Raw genomic sequence first — 16754 nt, 5'->3', positions numbered from 1 at the left:
CATAGAGTATTTTGATGTTAAACTATTTTGATTAAAACATCATGATTCAGGTTTCACAAATACCCATAACAATAGGTATTTTCTCAAGAGATTATAAATCATAATAATAATAATAATAAAAGAACAAGAATAAGAATAAGGGATTCTTGCATAAATAAGATTCATTGCAGCAAAATGTAAAATATTTAACAATTCTGAAATTAGAATAGGGAAGAAAACTTCCTTCAATTGATTCACTTTCTAACTTTCAATCACCATTATATGTTCACCTCTACTCTGTATCCACTCGTTTCATTTACCACAAATAATCAGGCTTTACTTTTACTCTCACTGTCTGGGTTTGAATGCCTCAAACTATGTGTATCTATCATAAAATATATTATTTCAATTAATCGACAATATATAATTCTCTATTATATGTTTATCCTCATCGTCTACCCACCCAATATTAACAGATAAGGATCACCTTTAATCATATGTTAGATATAATTGATGATATCAGAAGATAAACTATCAGGAGTTAATATCAGATTTACTAAAGGTGATGTCATCAGTACTTGATGATCACAAGTTGATGTCATCAGAATTTGATCACTTCAGTAGATATTCTACAAGGAAAAGGAATGCAGGATTCAAGGTGGTGAAGGACTTTATTCAGAAGCAATCATACATGGATATGTATTAGGTTTCCTTATCGTAATAGAATAGGATTCCTTATTGATTGTGTAACTATGCACTATATAACCACATATTAGGTTTACTCTATATGAGTTACGTTAACAGATTGATATATATCTCATGTAACCTAGCAGCTCTCAAAGATAATTGTTCATCCTTTGAGAGAGTACTTGTGTAACAGTTTTTATCAAATTAATATAAAAACTGATTGATTCTGTTAAAGCTTTATCGAATTGATTGAATAAACTATATTCACCCCTCTCTACAGTTGATTACGGACCTAACAATTGGCATCAGAGCTTGTTGTTGATATACAAACATTTTAAGATCTGAAAATCAATCTTTAATGGCAGACAAGGAAGAATCACAGAATCCACCACCACCCTCAGCCGCACCAGCAAATCAACCTATAATTCATAATATGATCAGATATGAGGCTATCAAGGTTCGAATTATGAAGATTCATGAATATTCAATCTGGAAAGTAAAGATGGCCATGTGCTTGGAAGTAACAGATCCTGAATATCTAAGCAGGATTTATGATGGTCCTCACAGACCAATGAAAGTAGATGTTGCTGTTGCAGGAGAAAAAGAAAAGATGGTTGATAATGATAAGAAGGACTACACTCTTGAAGATCTTTCATCCATTATGGATGATGTAAAAGTAAGACATATTCTTCACAGCAGTCTTGATAGTGTTATGTCCAATAGGGTTATTGGATGTAAAACAACAAAAGAAATTTGGGATGCTTTAGAAGTAAAGTGTCAAGGAACTATTGATATCAAGAAGAACAGGAGGACAGTACTTACACAGGAATATGAGCACTTTGACTATCGAGACAATGAGTCCTTAACTGAGATCTATGATAGATTTCAAAAGCTCTTGAATGACCTATCTTTGGTCAACAAGGAATATGATATGGAGGACTCAAACTTAAAGTTTCTACTTGCACTATCTGAAAAGTGGGACTTTAAGGTCACATCAATAAGGGATAATTATGAGCTTAATGAAATAACTCTAGATGAGATCTATGGCATGTTGAAGACTTATGAACTAGAGATGGAACAAAGAAGCAAGATAAATGGATCAAAGACTAGACCAATTGCACTCAAAGATGAAGAAAAGCCAAAGGCGAAAGCTAAGAGAAAAGGACACTCCAAAAGAAAACCTATGATTGCAAAGTCTGATACGGAATCATCAAACTCTGATGATGATTCAGATACTGATAGTGAATCAGATTCTGATAGTGATCATTACAATAATGAAGATATTGAATAAATAGATGCTCTATTGGTTAAAAGTTTCAAGAAGATGGTCCACAAGAACTTCAAGAAAGGAAAAAGGTTTTCTAGAACAGGTTCCAGTTCCTCAAACTCTGATAAGAGGAACAACTGAAAAAATACTGATTAGAAGAAATCAAAAACTGGATAATCTGACAAGTCAAAGGAAAGGTATAACGACTCGTGTATTTTTATTTATATTTCTAATATTTGGAAGTGTAATAAAAGTTTAAGTAAATAAATAAAAGATGTGTATTGATTTTGGCAGCAGTTACTGATTGTTATTTAATTATTTATGATTTGTTAATATGTAGGATTGGAATTATGTGGTTTATTGGCGAGTTATATGATTTTATTTCACTTGCAAAAGTGATTTTATGGTAATTTTAATTCCATAAATATTTGGGTTGTCTTTAAAATTGGTTTTCTAATTTTATAATTTCAATAATTATTTTTAGGACTTTATAAAATTGAGAAATCAATATTTCGTTAATTATTCATTTTTAAATGATTTTCTGAGTGTATTAAATGCAAAAATCCATATTTAATTATGGGAATCTTTAAAAATTATGAAACTTATAATTTATTAAGTTCGTATTATTCTGAGAATTTTAAAATTATTTTGGAAATTTTCGGAAATCTTTTTACGCGCACGTTGTTTCGTTATTGGTTAAAAAGCGGGTATAAAGCGTACCTTAAATTTTTTTTAAAAATTTCGAAATTTATATTTTTATTTATTTCGGGATATTTATAATATTTTAGCGCTGTTTTCGTAATTTTTCGGAGGTTGTTTTAATCGCAACTTATTTCGTTAAATTCAGTTTCAGGACAAAATTGCAGTTCCCGGATATATCTGGGATACGTGTCAAAATCTTATAAAAAAGAAATTGACACGTATCCAATTAACAGATACGTGTCCATGCCTCACTTTCTTTTCCTTCTCTGTTATTTTCGAAAACGAGCCCTGTTCTTCTCTCTTGCAGTCGAGTTAATCTCTCACCTCTCTCCTCGAAATCTCTCTTCTCTGTGTGACTTCCTTCTCTTCGTTTCTTTGTTTTTCCGGCGATTCCTCCGGTGAGCCGCCCCTATTTTCCGGTTGGCTTGGTTTTGATTTATACAGTTGGTATACATATATATATACGTGTGTGCCCTGTGTGTATGTGTGTGTGTGTGTGTGTGGCGCGGTGGCGCGTGTGTTACCTGTGCAGTGGTGCAGTTGTGTGTTGGTGGTGCTGCACGCACTGCGCGTGTGTGCGGTGGGGTTCCAGTTCGTTTTGGTGGTTTGTTCAGTTGGGTTATTTTGCTGGGCTTTTTCATTCGGGCCTTGGTTTTGTGTTGGGCCTTAAAGTTATGTTAACTGTTGGGCTTGTGGTTTGGATTTTGGTAGGCTGCTTATGTTCTGTTGGGTTGGTTTATTGCAGATTTTAATTTTGTTTAAATTCCATTATTACAGGGAATTATTGATTAATATTCGTGATATTAATTATTCGTGTTGTAAATGATTTTCAAATAATCAGTATGATTTATTTGGGAACCCGTATTATATCGGGCGCCAATAAATTGTGCCGCCATTGACGATGAACTTCGGTGAGTCAACGGTGGACGGTGATGACGATGTTCTGAGTCCTAAATTCTATAAATAAATAAAATAAAATAATTATGTAAAATATGTTTGAATTTAAATAGTAAAATTTTTATTGGTGTTGGGTTGTACGGAATGATGTTGTGAATTGTTGAGAATTGTTGACATCGATTATAATCGAAGGGTAGTCTTATAAATAAAGAAGTTGCTGCCAAAATTTTCCAAAAATATATTTATAATCGTACATAATTATGTGTTACATGTTATCCCTATTTATGCTCGAGAGATGTGATTACATGTTTATGTGTATAACAATAATAATACGAGTCGGGTTGTCGGATTTGGGTTATTAGGATTTGAGGATATCAAGCATGTCGGTATAACTAATTAGGGTATTCTGTAATTGTAGATCCCAGTCGAGTTGTTCCAGGATCAAAGTCAGCGTGAAAGCTATTAGGGTTTGTAAAGCGTTGCAAGGCAAGTACCCCTGACCATTCTTTTATGGTTCAGTGTATATGAATAGCTAAATGTTTTATTCTTGTAATGGAACAGAAACGTTTTAAGTTACGTATCCCCTGTAGTTATAAATCACTATTTTCGAATTGTTTTGGGGAAAAGTAACTTCGAAAGGTACCTATCTCGAATGAAATGATTTGCGAACTGGACTTTTATATGTGTGCTGGTTAAATAAATGGTTTTGAAAGGAGATAGGTACAAGTGTTTTGAATACTGGATAAAACGGTCAGATATGGGATATATTGGGGCCAGAGTAGGCCTATTGAGGTGGCGTAAGAGGCTAATTCGGTTGCGCGCATTATAAAACCGATTAGTCCAGCAGGTCAGAGACCTAGCTAGTCTCTGAGTTCCGGAACATGTAAATGGGATGGCAGTTAGAGCCGTCTGGTGTTGATAGCCTGATCAGCTGTCTTCACATATCCGCTATGTATCTGATTGGGATTTGTGAATTATATGAAAGCATGATTGATTGATACAGCGGTTTTATAAAATGATTAGCATGCTAAAATTGGACTCTGGTATTACGCAGCACACTATAATGTTGTTTTCACAAAGCTTGCTAATTAGTGACATCCAGTTACTTTGATTATCATTATGAAATGTTAATATCATGATTACAGCTCTGTTCCCATTATTGTTACATTATTGTTTTAATTTGTTATTCATATTTGGTACTGTTGAGCGATTATGCTCACCCTTGCAAACTGTTATGTACATTTCGCAGATGCCTAGAAGATCAGTCAGACTGACCCGTGTTCCCGCCCCTACTGGACCTGGCTCCTCTGAGGTAGTTTGTATCAGACCATGAGGTCTGAAGAGTTGCTGAATAAAGTAGTGTGTCTTAGATAGTGAAAAAAGTGTTTGTAATAATGAGAACCAGAATTATACTTGAACCTGGAACGGATCTTGGTTTGGGGTCAAGTTAGTATATTCTATTAATAATTCTGTTGTTTATATTTTTGGTAATGGTGTTTAGTGACGTCAACTCCTGACCCGGGGTTAAGGCCGTCACAGTTGGTATCAGAGCTACAGGTTCAAGTCCCTGATTCAGGTTAGGGAGTGTGAGTCAGCAACTTATATAGAGGAGCAAACCTTTAGAGTCAGTCGAGGGTTCCGACGACATTACCCTGGAATCTATTAAATGTTTTGATAGAATTGCCTTGACCAGGTTGTGTCTTGCCTGTATATTTATTATGTTGGCAGTGGCCTATTGCGATTTCGAGTTCTCCATCTCGGGCTTCTGATTCGGATAGCTCAGATTCGGAGAAACCCCTTGATGCTATTGCCGAGGAGACCCCTATGCCTCCTCCACCAGTCCCTTCTTTTGTGCATCGAGACATCCCTGGATCTGGTCCTCGTCCCCGTTGGGTACGTAGGTCTGTGTCTGCTGTCAGGGATTTCTGTTAGGGCGAAAACACGCGCTAATATTCACGCAAGTATACGCGTTCGCAAGTAATATAGAATACTTTCTAGTTCGTTCCCTCAGAGACTCAGACTAAATTATTGTCTAATTAAACTCACTCACCAATGTATGATTACTTCTCAATGTTAAGATAATAACACTTAAAATTGTTGATTAAATATTAACTATAATTAACTACTTAATTAACCACTTAACTAACACTTCAAATTATCAATAATAAAACACTCATGAGATCACAACTTCATTATTACTTCCTTCTATAGCCATTGTTATTACCTTTAGAATGTGACAGTGATGATATTAATCGAATAACACGAAACTGATAAAAGCCAACTTTCATTGTACTAATACCATTCTACCAAGCATCCACAATTAAGATAGAAGTTGAATAGTCATCAATTATGTTGAGTTCCTATATGTCTACAGAAATTGACAACACAACGATTTAAGCACAAGTTATTCCTTTTGATTACATAGGGCAAATAAAACTATTAGAGTTACCCACTAATCATGCTCAACGTACATGAACCTATGCTAGCATGGCAAGTTCTAAATCTCAAGATCCACCGTCGCTTCACAAGAGATTAACACCCTATCTTATATGTTCGCGACGCACATAAGACGAATACGCACAACCAATACTAGATATCAAGCAATCATCACATACTAAAGTATTAAACAATTAACTAAATAATTCCATAATAAATCCGTTGCAACCCCATGATCACGATTAGCCCATAATAGAACTTATCGCCATCATGGGTTCATATGAAATCATGATAAACAAACACAAGAAAATAATAACTAAACTAATTATATTAAAACAGAGTATGTCACAAGAGTAAATAAGTCAAAGCAAGAAAACTAGCATCCAACCTTACAACGAAACAAGAATCACAAGAATATATGCTCCCTCTTCATTGCGGTGTGCTAAATCGGTCTTCTTCCTTATCTCCTTCGCTTCTTGCGTAAAACACAATCTAAAACATAATCCCCTTAATACTCTCTTTGAAAACGTCTCAAATCTACCTATATAATAGTCCCATAAAACTCAGATTACATAGAAGTTGGAAGCCAAACAGAAGTAGAAGTCTAAAATAATTTATCTTTTTCCCCGACCCTGCGCGGCCGCTCAGCATAGCTGCGCGGGCGCGCAGGTTGCTGCGCGGCCGCTCAACATAGCTGTGCAGGCGCGCAGGCCTCCACTGGAAAAAATCCAAGTTTGCTCCGTTTCTTCGCCGTAATCTGCCCGTTCCTTTCCTCTCGCAATGGTGAACACATGCCAAGGCTTATTCTTGATGATTCCTCCCCCGAAATGCAACTAATACCCTGAAATGCATAAACACTAGAAAAACGCATCAAATACACAAAATACTTGATTTCAAGACACCAATTTATGCCATTTTAAGACGTTCTAAGTGGTATAAAATGCCACTTATCACACCCCCAAACTTAAATCGATGCTTGTCCTCAAGCGTCACAGACTCAAAAACAAATAAAAATATGCATGAATGCAATCTATATGAAAATGCAACGATCCCCCTTACTACAATTAACCAACCAAATTGTCACATCTCAACGAATGCAGTTAGACAACTAAAGATCAATAAACTCATGCAAACGGACATACAGCCAGAAACGTGGTGTGTGCAAATGCTTAACAGATATGCTTCAGAACTAGACCAATTACTATGACTAGACTATCCTCAAGGCAATCCTACGATTATACAAAGAATAAAAATTCTAGGCACAAAGTGATATACAACACTACAAGAACTCTGGAGCTTACTACGGAATCATGCTTTTTATTTACAACTCAAATGCTTATTTGACCGTGCAATGAGTGAGGTCCACAAAAGACTTATACAATGGTATCCATGTAACGAGCGTTAGGTTAGCGGATCCCAGACTCTAAAAGCCTTAGGTCACTAGGCACAAAGTCCCCTAAGAACTTAATAACTCGAATACCAAAGAGCCCACTCTTGATCAATTATGCAATTTTTTTTTTTTTAATTTCTGAGCAAGTGCGTTTCGCTCCATCTTGCTCAACCCTAGACTACTCGCAACATACGCGAGCCGGCTACTAGCCATTTGACGTCTAGCCACAACTAGCAACAACTTCCATATTTTTTTCTCCAAATTTTTTTCTTTTTTCATGTCTTTATCACTAAGAACCTATAATCGAATTCTAAGCATAATAAGTAGATTGACCTTAAAAACAACCAAATCATAACAACAATCTAGCCCTTACGCATTCTTTAAGACTTAGTGGACTTACAATTGTTTCTAGCATGCATATCAACCTACATAACTTAATATCACTTTAATGCTATCACTACACTCGCATCAATATCACAATTCAGTCGACAAATCATTGCAAAAGGGATCATGGTAAATGCATGAGCTACATGACATTCATAAAAAAAAACTAAATGGCATAAATTATGCAACTATATGAACTAAACTATCATGAATATGCAACTAAATGACACACACACAATATTCCTTAACTACCACCCCCAAACTAAAAATCTTCACTGTCCTCAGTGAAAGTAGTAGAAAGGAACACAGGGTATACCTACTCGGAGTCATCATCATCATCACCCTCAGTGGGTGGAGTATCAGGCGGTGGGTATGCAGAGTCCTCACCAAAAATTGGCCACTGGATATCAGCTCCAAGGCCTCGAAAAGCAGTCCCTAACGCAAGGGTGAGCTCCTGAGCAAACCTGCTCTGCGTCTCATACATGGCATCCATCCGCCGTGAAAGCCTCCTATACTGGGCATCACCCATTCCAGCACCCTCCTGAGCTCTCGAACAACCAGCCTCACCACGCCCTGGCCTAGCCATAGTAGCACCTCATGCTGGACGTCCTCCTGGAAGATGATAACCCATCCCATGCTCCTCAGGCTCACCACCGGTCCACTCCTGCATCCCATTCAGAGTGCCAGAATCAATCGGAGCTGCTGGCAACTACAACTGCTCATGAGCCGGCCAGTTCACTCCCACTACTCGGCATAGCTTCGTAACCGTGGATGTATAAGGGATGTTCATATGCTTTGCTCCCCTCAAAAACTTCAGAATTCCTTGGTAGATAAACTCACCAAGGTCCACATAGTACTCATCATGCAGAATTCCCCACAACAACTGTGCTCTCTCAACTGTGACCTCGTGTGCATGTGAAGAAGGCAAACTATTAGCACATATAAATGCATTCCATGCACGGGCATACCTGTTCATGGCGATCGCCGGAAAGTGACGATACTCATTATTGCCTGGACTGCGGGTCCAAACTGTGCCCGGTCGACAGAGAGTCGCACAAATCAAATCCAAGTCAAAATCCTCAGCAGTCTTTTCATTCCAGTTCTCCTCCTCGGGCTTCCTCTCTCGCTGTCCAATCACACGGCGAATCGCCGCAGGATGATAATCAACCGTCAGCCCACGGACTACAGAAAACCCATTCTTTTCAGCCTTCGCGTTCGCGTAGAACTCGCGAACAACGCTCATCGGTACTGCTTCGGGTGACTCACAAAAAGCTATCCACCCCTTCTCTGCAATCATGGGCAACAACTCACCATCCCTCCCTGATGGTAAAAACCCCCTTTCCTTCAGAATCGGCTTCCCCAACAACCTAGTGTACTCCTCCTCCGCAGCTCTGTCAGTTAACCGAGGCCTTGCAGCAGTACCCCTCGATGAATCAGCAGTAGGAACTGTGCTGCTGCTGTCAATAGTGCGTGCTCTCTTGGGTGCCATTGATTCGTGAATACAAGTGTGTAAGAACTGATTTTTGATGTTTGTGAGAGGGTTTAAGTGTAGGAAGTTTTGTGGGAGATATGTAGGATAGGTGTATGTATATATAGGGTATGGATTAGATTAGGGTCTGGGAATTAAGGGATAAAATGATGGGGTAGTGGGAACAATTCGTGGGTTTATGGGCTAAAACTGTTTTTGTGTTTTTGTTTTTGTTTTTTTTTTTTCTGAACTGTAAAAAATTTTCTGGAACTCGACCCCTGCGCGGCCGCTCAGCATAGCTGCGCGGGCGCGCAGAGGGTCTCTGGAATTTTTTTTTTCAGCCCCTGTTTTCTGATTTTTTTGTGTTTTTGGATAGGTTATTAACTTCTAAGGGTTCCTGTAACAACAATTCATGGGTTGCCTCCCACGCAGCGCTTCTTTTTCGTCATTAGCTTGACGTTCCGTACCTTTCTCAAGTAGTCAACATAATGGCACTAACCACCTCTCGGTTTGCCATGTCCCCATAGTAGTGCTTCAACCGCTGACCGTTAACCTTGAATGCTTGGTCCGAATCATTCTCAAAAATTTCTACCGCTCCATGTGGAAACACAGTTTTGACAATAAAAGGTCCAGACCACCTTGATTTCAACTTCCCAGGAAAAAGTCGGAGCCGAGAGTTGAATAAAAGAACTTGTTGCCCTGGCACAAATAACTTAGGATGTAGCTTCCTATCGTGCCACCTCTTCACCTTTTCCTTATACAATTTGTTATTCTCGTACGCTTGAAGTCGAAATTCATCAAGTTCATTAAGCTGAAGCATTCTTTTCTTACCAGCTGCATCTAAATCCAGGTTCAATTTCTTCAATGCCCAGTAGGCCTTATGCTCAAGCTCCGCCGGTAGATGACATCCCTTACCGTACACCAACTGAAACGGTGACATCCCAAGTGGAGTTTTGTATGCTGTTCTGTAAGCCCAAACAACTTCATCGAGCTTTAAAGACCAATCCTTCCTTGACGGACAAACAACCTTCTCTAGAATACGCTTTATCTCTCTGTTAGACACTTCCGCTTGACCATTTGTTTGCGGATGATAGGCAGTAGCTACTCGATGATTCACATTATAACGCTGCATCATAGAAGTGAACTTACGGTTGCAAAAATGCGATCCTTCATCACTTATGATTACCCGAGGTGTTCCAAACCTTGTGAAAATTTGCTTATGAAGAAAATTTAGCACTGCCTTTGCATCATTTGTCGGTAAAGCTTTAACTTCGACCCATTTTGAGACATAATCGACTGCCAGCAAGATGTACTGATTATTGCAAGACGCGATAAAAGGCCCCATGAAATCGATTCCCCACACATCAAAGACCTCGACTTCAAGCATCACATTTAATGGCATCTCATCCTTCCTTGACAAATTTCCCACTCTTTGGCAACGATCACACCTTAAAACAAACTGATGAGCATCCTTGAACAAAGTAGGCCAGAAAAAACCTGCTTGCAGAATACGAGCTGTCGTCTTCTCACCTCTATAGTGTCCCCCATAAACCGTGGAATGGCAGTCTCATAATATCCCCTCCGTCTCACAGAACGGGATACATCTCCTGATGATCTGGTCAGCTCTCTGTCTAAATAAATATGGTTCATCCCATATATACCACTTCACCTCATGCAGAAACTTCTTCTTTTGAGCGGATGTCAAATTAAGAGGCATTATATTGCTGACGAGATAGTTTACAATATCTGCAAACCATGGTTCTTCCTCCTGAATTGCAAACAACTGCTCATCCGGAAAAGATTCATTGATTAACGTCCTATCTTGTGAAGTAGAATCGGGATTCTCCAACCTAGAGAGATGGTCAGCTACTTGATTCTCAGTACCTTTTCTATCTTTGATCTCTAACTCAAATTCCTGAAGTAAAAGCACCCAACGAATGAGTCTCGGCTTCGAATCCTTCTTAGAAACCAGATAGCGAATAGCTGCATGATCAGTGAATACTGTTACTTTCGTACCAAGCAGATAAGATCGAAATTTCTCAAAGCCAAAGACTATAGCCAAAAGCTCCTTCTCAGTAGTGGTGTAGTTCAATTGGGCACCATTTAAAGTCTTACTCGCATAGTAGACCACATGGAAGAGATTTTTCTTGCGCTATCCCAGAACTGCACCTACCGCATAATCACTCGCATCACACATCATCTCAAATGGTTCTGTCCAATCTGGTGCTGTAATGACTGGTGTCGTGATCAAACTCTCCTTGAGAGTCTCGAATGCTGCCAAACATTCATCATCAAATTTGAAAGGCACATCTTTCTCAAGCAAATTGCACAACGACTTAGATATCTTTGAAAAGTCCTTGATGAATCGCCGATAAAAACCCGCATGACCAAGAAAACTACGGATTCCTTTCACAGAATTAGGTGGGGGAAGATTTTCAATGACTCCCACCTTGGCCTTGTCCACCTCCAGACCCTTGCTAGAGACCTTATGCCCAAGGATAATGCCTTCACGCACCATAAAATGACATTTCTCCCAATTAAGCACCAAATTAGTTTCCACGCATCTTTTGAGTACGGCGCGCAGATTATTCAAACATTCATCATATGAGTGTCCAAAGACGGAGAAGTCATCCATGAACACTTCGACGTTATTTCCAATCATGTCAGAGAATATAGCCATCATACATCTCTGAAAGGTGGCCGGTGCGCCACATAACCCAAACGAAACTCTGCGAAAAGCAAATGTGCCAAATGGACAAGTGAAGGTAGTCTTTTCCTGATCCTCTGGTGCAATACAAATCTGATTATACCCGGAATAACCATCCAGAAGACAAAAATACTCATGACCCGCCAATCTGTCAAACATATGATCAATAAATGGAAGGGGGAAGTGATCCTTCCTTGTGGCTTTGTTCAATTTTCTATAATCCATGCATACTCTCCATCCTGTAACTGTTCGAGTAGGGATGAACTCATTCTTTTCATTTGCGACCACAGTGATACCTCCCTTCTTAGGTACACATTGTACGGGGCTCACCCACGAGCTGTCAGAAATAGGATAAATGATGCCTGCATCTAGCCATTTCAGAATTTCTTTCTTCACCACCTCCTTCATGATGGGATTCAGTCTTCGCTGCTGTTCCACAGTTGGCTTACTACCTTCCTCTAGCAGAATTTTATGCATACAATATGAAGGACTTATCCCCTTGATGTCTGCTATGGTCCATCCTATAGCCGATTTGAATTCTCTCAAAATCCTTAAGAGCTTGTCTTCCTCACTACCTGAAAGGTCAGATGAAATAATAACAGGTAACGTAGATGAATCACCTAAAAAAGCATACCACAAGTGTTCAGGTAATGGTTTGAGCTCCAAGGTAGGTGCTTCCTCTATTGATGGTTTGAGCTTCCCTTTAGCATTCTTAAGGTCAGAAGTACCAAGAGATTCAAATGGTATGTCCAGCTTTCGCTTCCATGGAGAAGCGTTCAGATATTGTAATTGCTCGTTGCTATCTTCATCATCGCTGTCAAAATCCCCCACTAAGGCCTTTTCCAATGCATCAGACATTAGCATGTGATCGAGTTCCGAAGTAACCGCAGTATCAATCACATCCACTTTTAAGCACTCCTCATCTTCTGTAGGGAATTTCATTGCCTTGAATACATTGAAGGTCACATCCTGATCTTGGACCCGCATAGTAAGTTCACCTTTTTGCACATCTATCAAGGTACGGCCAGTAGCCAAGAAAGGCCTTCCCAAGATTATGGGAATCTTCTTATCTTCCTCAAAATCCAGAATAACAAAATCTGCTGGAAAGAAGAGCTTATCCACCTTGACGAGCACATCCTCAACTATGCCCCTTGGGTAAGTAATGGAACGGTCAGCCAATTGTAGCGACATGTATGTGGGTTTTGGATCAGGCAGATCCAGCTTTTTAAAGATCGACAACGGCATCAGATTAATACTTGCTCCCAAATCACAAAGGCACTTGTCAAACATCAGATTGCCAATTGTGCAAGGAATAGTGAAGCTTCCTGGATCTTTCAGTTTTGGTGGTAACTTTTGTTGCAGAACAGCGCTGCATTCTTCCGTGAGAGCAACGGTTTCAAGGTCATCCAGTTTCACCTTCCTTGAAAGAATAGTCTTCATAAACTTCGCATAACTAGGCATTTGTTCCAGAGCCTCAGCGAAAGGTATATTGATGTGAAATTTCTTGAACACCTCCAGAAACTTCCCGAATTGTCTATCCAGCTTTTGTTGCTGCAATCTCTTAGGAAAAGGTGGTGGAGGATAGAGCTGTTTCTCCCCTGTATTAGCCTCAGGCAGAGTGTGTTCAACAGTAGTCTTCCTTGGTTCCACCGCTTTCTCCTTTTGCTTAGATTCTTCACCTCTAATTTCAGCTTCGACTTCCTTTGCCTTTTCAGCATCATCCACTTTTCCAGACCTTAAGGTAATAGCCTTGACTTGCTCTTTAGCTTCCTTCCTGGTACTTCCGTGTCACTGGGAAGAGTGCCAGGTTGACGATTGAGCACTGCATTGGCTAATTGACCGACTTGATTTTCCAAGGTCTTGATAGAAACCGCCTGACTCTTGCACAACAGCTTAAGTTCCTCAAAATCAGCACTAGTAGGTGCAGCTGCACTTCCCTGTTGAGGATATGATTGCCTTGTAGCATACTGCTGTGGTTGCTGGAATCCAGGTGGGTTAAACTGTTTACTCACTCCTTGCTGATATGGTGGCTGAATAGCATTCTGATTATTCCCCCAGCTGAAATTTGGATGATTTCTGTTGTTAGGATGATAGGTCGCTGGCACAGGCTGCTGTTGTCGCTGATAATTATTCACATACTGAACAGATTCATTGATAAGAGAACACTGATCCGTAGCATAAGAACCTGCATAAAGCTCACAAACCATAGCTATTTGATTAACTCCATACGTAGCCAGAGAATCAACCTTCATTGATAGCGCTTAGAGCTGGGCTGCAATAGCGGTGGCTGCATCAACTTCCAGAATACCTGCTACCTTGCCTGACGTCATCCTCTGAGTTGGGTTTTGATGCTCATTTGCAGCCATCGTCTCGATAAGATTATACGCCTCAGTATAGCTTTTAGCCCATAAGGCGCCTCCAGCTACTGCATCGAGCATGGGCCGAGATTGGGCCCCCAAACCATTATAGAAACCAGTGATCACCATCCAATCCGGCATTCCATGATGTGGACATTTTCTCAACATTTCCTTGTAGCGTTCCCAAGCCTCACACATAGATTCTGTAGGTTGCTGCGCAAACTGAGTAAGAGCACTCCTCATAGCAGCAGTCTTTGCCATCGGATAAAACTTCACCAGAAACTTTTGCGCAAGATCTTGCCATGTAGTGATGGACCCAGCTGGTTCAGAATGTAACCAGTCTTTAGCCTTATCCCTTAGTGAGAATGGGAAAAGCCTCAACTTGATAGCCTCATCAGTCACGCCATTATACTTAAAAGTGCTGCAGATCTCGACAAAATTTCTTATGTGCATGTTGGGGTCTTCAGTTGCCGCTCCTCCAAAAGAAACAGAATTCTGCACCATCTGAATAGTGCCCGGCTTGATTTCAAAGGTGTTAGCTTGAATAGCCGGATGAAGGATGCTTGACTGAATGTCATCAATTTTAGGCCGAGAAAAATCCATAAGAGCTGGATCAGCTTGAACAATACGATCTCCCATGTTTACTGGTTCTTTCTGCTCAGTTCCTGAATCTGAATCCTCAAAATCTAACTTCTCCGGAATATCAAGAACTTCGTCTGTCTCCTCAGCTGTATCTAAAGTCCTCTTGCGAGCACGAGAACGAGTTTGCATAAACGCTTGCTAAAGTACCTGAAACACAACCGAAAAGAGTAAGTAACTACTACGTCCTAATCACTGAGTCCTAATGACCAATGATGGTAAGTACATAAACTAAACAAATACGCCGAGTCCCCGGCAGCGGCGCCAAAAACTTGTTAGGGCGAAAACACGCGCTAATATTCACGCAAGTATACGCGTTCGCAAGTAATTAGAATACTTTCTAGTTCGTTCCCTCAGAGACTCAGACTAAATTATTGTCTAATTAAACTCATTCACCAATGTATGATTACTTCTCAATGTTAAGATAATAACACTTAAAATTGTTGATTAAATATTAACTATAATTAACTACTTAATTAACCACTTAACTAACACTTCAAATTATCAATAATAAAACACTCATGAGATCACAACTTCATTATTACTTCCTTCTATAGCCATTGTTATTACCTTTAGAATGTGACAGTGATGATATTAATCGAATAACACGAAACTGATAAAAGCCAACTTTCATTGTACTAATACCATTCTACCAAGCATCCACAATTAAGATAGAAGTTGAATAGTCATCAATTATGTTGAGTTCCTATATGTCTACAGAAATTGACAACACAACGATTTAAGCACAAGTTATTCCTTTTGATTACATAGGGCAAATAAAACTATTAGAGTTACCCACTAATCATGCTCAACGTACATGAACCTATGCTAGCATGGCAAGTTCTAAATCTCAAGATCCACCGTCACTTCACAAGAGATTAACACCCTATCTTATATGTTCGCGACGCACATAAGACGAATACGCACAACCAATACTAGATATCAAGCAATCATCACATACTAAAGTATTAAACAATTAACTAAAGAATTCCATAATAAATCCGTTGCAACCCCATGATCACGATTAGCTCATAATAGAACTTATCGCCATCATGGGTTCATATGAAATCATGATAAACAAACACAAGAAAATAATAACTAAACTAATTATATTAAAACAGAGTACGTCACAAGAGTAAATAAGTCAAAGCAAGAAAACTAGCATCCAACGTTACAACGAAACAAGAATCACAAGAATATATGCTCCCTCTTCGTTGCGGTGTGCTAAATCGGTCTTCTTCCTTATCTCCTTCGCTTCTTGCGTAAAACACAATCTAAAACATAATCCCCTTAATACTCTCTTTGAAAACGTCTCAAATCTACCTATATAATAGTCCCATAAAACTCAGATTACAGAGAAGTTGGAAGCCAAACAGAAGTAGAAGTCTAAAATAATTTATCTTTTTCCCCGACCCTGCGCGGCCACTCAGCATAGCTGCGCGGGCGCGCAGGTTGCTACGCGGCCACTCAGCATAGCTGCGCGGGCGCGCAGGCCTCCACTGGAAAAAATCCAAGTTTGCTCCGTTTCTTCGCCGTAATCTGCCCGTTCCTTTCCTCTCGCAATGGTGAACACATGCCAAGGCTTATTCTTGATGATTCCTCCCCCGAAATGCAACTAATACCCTGAAATGCATAAACACTAGAAAAACGCATCAAATACACAAAAAACTTGATTTCAAGACACCAATTTAAGCCATTTTAAGACGTTCTAAGTGGTATAAAATGCCACTTATCGATTTCCCTCCCGGCTGCGGTCCCAGTTCTTCCATGATGAGACCTCCGGCACCTCCTGTGGCCCCTAGTGGTATTTCTTCACCGATCCCTTATCATGTGCATAGGAC

The 16754-nt window shown here is 39.5% G+C and overlaps 1 non-coding gene across 1 annotated transcript; it reads left to right on the top strand.

The window, feature by feature from the left end:
* Positions 1 to 14413: 14413 nt before the first annotated feature.
* Positions 14414 to 14520, top strand: LOC141681277 (small nucleolar RNA R71). The gene has a single exon (XR_012558717.1). It is a non-coding gene; the product is annotated as a small nucleolar RNA R71 (small nucleolar RNA).
* The last annotated feature ends 2234 nt before the right edge of the window (positions 14521 to 16754 follow it).

This window comes from Apium graveolens, chromosome 8 (assembly GCF_009905375.1).
Source record: "Apium graveolens cultivar Ventura chromosome 8, ASM990537v1, whole genome shotgun sequence".
In the NCBI taxonomy this organism is placed as follows: domain Eukaryota; kingdom Viridiplantae; phylum Streptophyta; class Magnoliopsida; order Apiales; family Apiaceae; genus Apium; species Apium graveolens.
This window is presented reverse-complemented; position numbering and strand designations above follow the sequence as displayed.